Genomic DNA, 5,293 nt, shown 5'->3' with positions numbered 1-5,293 from the left:
TTACTCTGACATTCCTCAGAGATCTAGATTTACGAACATGTACACAAAATAAAGTGACTGGGGAAATAATAAAAAAGTTACAAACAATGCAACATTTATTCATTTTTATTTATTTATTTATTTATTTTACATCTGCAAAGTTGTTCTACTAATCTGTAATCAATTACCCTAACATGCACGTCTTTGGTCCACACAGAAAAGATTTCCATAGTAGGGTTTTTAAATTTATTTGCTGTGACCACTGCACCACTGTACTGCCCTAATGAAATTGTTGTGTTGTAATTTGTTGCATTAATGAATTTTTGATTCATTTTAACAGTTTGCAGTGACTTATTTTTAATCTTCTTTACTTTATGAGCTTTGTAACCATTGAGCTTGACAGTTTCTTTACACTGCAAAGACAAATTGTACATCAAAACTGTCACATAATATTCAGAGAGTACTTGTGTCCTACAAACAGAAGTGTAATGAAGGCACTCTGTTCAAGCATGAAATGCCTTAAGCTGAGTGCTGACATTTTTTAAAGAATTCCAGCTTATGTTGGATTCGACTGTAAGGGTGACACGCATTTGTTTTCAAAGAGAAGTAATTTATCCCAAAAAAATGCAATAGTAAACCACAACTGTTAGGTACCATGGTGTAGTGGTTAGCACTGTGGTTTTATTGCAGGAAGTTTACCAAATCAAATCTTGACTGTGCATGCCGCATGGTTTCCCCATGAATGCACAGGTTTCCTCTTGTGTTGGAGAAACATGTAGAAAACCAGTACCTCCTTCTTTGTGAACATGTGTTATTTGACAAAACCTTTTTTCTTGTTGACCATTATGGAAATGTAGTTATGCCAGCATTATAAATTACCAAGCATAAAAAAACAACATTCAGGACTGCAGTGGTGTGACGGTTAGAAGTGTCACCTCATGACAAAAAGGTTTCTCATTCAAATTTCAGCTGTGTGGGTCTTTCTCAAAGGAGTTTGCATGCTCTCCCCATGTTTATGTGGGTTTTTGTTTCCCCAAAGTAATCTGGTCTCCTCCCACAATCTAAAAACAAGCCTGCTAAACTAAGTGGGATTTGCAAAGTAACCTTGGAAGTGTTTTTATGTTGGCCTTCTGATGGACTTACAGATAGTGCCCTGCCTCCCCCTGTCACCTATCCTGATTACTCTAGTGGCTGTGGAATGTAAATTAACAAATACAAATTATTATGTCCTTGTATTTAAAATGTAGCATTGGGTAGTTCAGTTATGCTGGACTTTTTTACACAACATATGGTTTTACATAACTCATTGTTGATAAAGTTATTATTGTTTAAAACATAGTTTAGTTACTTTTGAAGTGGTGTTCTGTTGAACAGGTATCAGTAGTTAGCATCTTATCAGTCATGACATCAGTCATAGAACACAGAGTATGGAGACAAAGACAGAAGTCTTCCTCTAGGCTAGGACAATGGCAGGCCAAACAAGGACCCAGTATATATATATATATATATATATATATATATATATATATATATATATATATATATATATATATATATATATTCTGGTTTATAAAACTACCATTTCTCAAAAAACAAAAATACTGGTTTGAAAGAATGCTAAATTAGCTAATGTTAAACTGCATAAAAACAATCACATATTTCTATTTCACAATACTTGAGATTTATAGAGAACCATATTTACATACAACCAAAAAAAAAAAAAAGTTAAAATGAATGCTAATGCACTATTCTGCCTTTGTGAGTACACACAGTTTTTGTTGGAAAATACAGAGATATTCATCTGGGAAATATAGCATCTGCACATAGTCAAGACTATATTTTTCTGCTGTGAAGACTTAGAAATAGCTGCAGATGAGAATAACTTTCCAGCTTTCAACATTCAACCTATAGAGGCCAAAGGCCAAAATAAGTTGCATTAGGTCATGACTTTTTATTTATTTATTTTTTTTTTTTTCTGGTCCAGGAGGAGTCATGTTCCTCAAAATATGATACTGTCTTTTGAAAAACGTCTGCTCAACCTTCTATGGTTCACAGGTGCAAATAGAATTCAAAATGAGCGATTGGAGGGCTGTCAAAAAAAAAAAAAGTGATCATGTGGGGCACTTTTAATGTGCACTACTTATCAGGGAAACTTGAAATCAAGAAGTGTTTAAGACAGTAATTTTTAACTTAATGTCAAGCACTAAAATGACTCATTTGTTCTTTACCAAGTAAAATAAAATGAATGAATAATAAAGCAATAATGGACAAATTTTACAAAGAGCTGGGTTTCCCCCACACACACCTTTTTTTGCACTCTGTTATGCACACAAATGTATAATGTATATAAGTTAAGCAAAAATATTGTGATGCTGCAATATTGTTTTAGCTTTAATTAAAAGGTTTTGATGCAATTAAAAGAAAAAAAAGTAAAAGCCAGAGGATCCTGAGGTGGATAACAGGAGCTAAAAAAGTCATGTCTCTAACCAGACTTGCATCATGACATGTTTAGAATGAAAACAGCAAATACATTTTATTTATTTTCAGTAAAAAAAGTTTTAATTAAACAAACAAAAAAAAAGATTATTTTGGGTGTAAACATTATGACAAATTAACATCACTAACTAAACACCCAGCCTGTGGCCGTTCTTGGTGGACTTTACATGTTCTTCTTGTACATGCATGGCTTTTCTCCAGTTACTCCAGTTTCCTCCCACAGACCAGAAACATGCATGTTAGGTTAAGTTTTCTCGGTATTAGTGAGAGTGTGAATGGTTGTTTATCTCGATATCTTTCTATATGTATGTATATATAAAACCATTTTCTCACATTTTTTCATACAAGTTCTGCAAATATTTTTTTGTTGTTGTTGCAGTGATTTTGCAAATGCCCGAGATCCCAATAACTACCCTCAATAATTCTGATTTGAGTATAAAAAGAAACTGGCATAGACACTGGTTTCCATAAGATTCATTTTTCTTACTCAAATATGTTGAGGCCTCAGTTCTTCCTTCATTTATGTTTATTTTTTTAACTGACAGCTAAAAAGTGATGTCAACATTTTCTTTTCTTTTTTTCACTTTTTTTGTTGTATCTTTATACTGAAAATTGTCAAGTTCAGTTTTCTTGTATTTTACAGTGAAGTTACCCACAATTCAGTGTTTGCTACCACAACAATGCTAAAAACTAGTACAGATGTTGCTGATATGGGATAAACAAAACATTATCACTCAATGTTTAATTTTTTTTATTATTATGTTTTTTACAGTTTTACAAAACTCTAACCTTTAGATAAGTGGATGGAATACTCTGATTAGAGTGAACAATAGGAGAAGGACTCCAACCTACTCACATAATAATCCACTACAATGCCCATCAATGAGAAAAAAAAAAAAAAAAAACTATTTTTTTTGCTGTCAGGCCAGTCACTCTACACGCTGGATCAAGTTTGCCCCCTGCTGACACTTAATATATACTTCACTTTACCTCTGCCTTTAAAAATACAAAATCCTTTATCATTTTTTTTTATTATTATTATTTTTTCATTTCAAGTTAACCAGAATCGGCATATGTAGATTCCCATAATCACATACAGTATTGATAACTCAAGAGTCATTTCCTGTTCCAGTAGTTTGGATGACTTTGACACAAAGTCTGTTCAGAGGCCTGGTGACAGAAGTGCACTAAAAAATAGAGCTATATATATATATATATATAAAAAACCTTCTCACTAGGCAGAATGTCTAGGATATAACAATGACAAGTTTCACAATGTGACATATTTGCTGTTTATCCTGTCCAATAAAAAAAGCACAAAAACAAAATGTTTCCCCCCTTGTTTTACTTTATTTTGTGTGTATATATTCAACCATCTTTGATTTTTTTGATATCATAACTGTTATCATACAGCTTCTAATGTATAATGTTCACCTATTTTGCAGTTCATAAGTCTTACATAAAAATATTTAATATTTTTGCTTCATTCAAGTAATATGCAATTGAGATGGGTAGCTCACTTATATTTTAATACTTTTGGACCCACATGCCTTGTTTTATACAACATATATATACACACACACACATCTGGTCATTTCAGGTGGATGATGAGTAGTACAGGGACCTGAATTCATGCACTGCAAAGATGATGGTCTCCAGAACAGACTGTAAAAACACAATCAGTACAATGCAAATAGAAGCTGTGCAACCTGAAACACAGATGATTTGTCAAAGAACTGAAGAAACCAGGATATGCACAGGGATAGGTAATTACTGAATGGCAACATGTGTGATGATTATTAATAGAGTACAGGTGATGGCTGAAAAGCTCAAACAAGGGAAACTGAGGACATCTGCTGGTAAGACATATAACATGAACACAATCATAAATGTCATGACAGAATCCAAAAAACTAAAACAGGTCAAATTCACAGTACTAAAACAAGATTAAAAAAATATATATATCTAAAAAAAAATAAAAGTCCAGTATCAATCTGTCTTAGAGTTCAGACTCTACATTTCTTTGATTTTAAGGAAAAAACAGTTATTGAAATTACAAAATGGACTTATTACGTTGGCCCCTTCTTTAAACCAGTAAGTACTGTGGTGATGGCAATTTTCTAGAAATGCGTTTTAGTGAACAGTAACAGTGGTACTTCAGGGATAATAGTGATTTTCCTCCCTATGCTGATACAATAGTCCTTACTTGATCTAATTGACCCTTCCACTCTGCTGAACTCTTCCATTAATAACATCCTTCTACTGCTGCTTCCACCCTCTTCATCTACTCATCTGGTCCCCTTAACTGTTAGACACAGATAAGAGTTGCCTTATGTCCTGCTTCCCACAAGACAGACAGGTTGACAACCCATCTCTGAGGTCAGCCAGGCTAATTGGTTTGTGAACATCGTAACTGGACCATTAAGCCTTAAAACTAATCTAAAAAAAAAAAGGTCCTTGGAATAGCAGATGGAGGCAGTTGCAGTGGCCCAGCAAGAAATAATCACTTGCAGAGCAATCTGTATCTCACATATGTCACAAGCTCTTTATTTTTCTAGTCTCGTTCATTATTTCCTTTTTTTTTTTTTTAAATTCCGATCCTATTAATTCCATCATAAGAAGGACACAGCTTTATGATGGTTTTATTCCCAACAAAGTTTACAGTTTGTCATTACATTCCTGATGCAGGAAGACATTTATAAGTATATTAATGTTTCTTCCATTTTTCTCAGTTATTCTATCCATCCATCCATCCATCCATCCATTCTCTTCCGCTTATCCGGGGTCGGGTCGCGGGGGCAGCAGCCTAAGCAGGGAG

The sequence above is a fragment of the Kryptolebias marmoratus genome, linkage group LG6, assembly GCF_001649575.2.
Source record: "Kryptolebias marmoratus isolate JLee-2015 linkage group LG6, ASM164957v2, whole genome shotgun sequence".
Classification (NCBI taxonomy): Eukaryota; Metazoa; Chordata; class Actinopteri; order Cyprinodontiformes; family Rivulidae; genus Kryptolebias; species Kryptolebias marmoratus.
The sequence above is the reverse complement of the archived record's forward strand: the minus strand, read 5'-3'. Positions refer to the sequence as shown.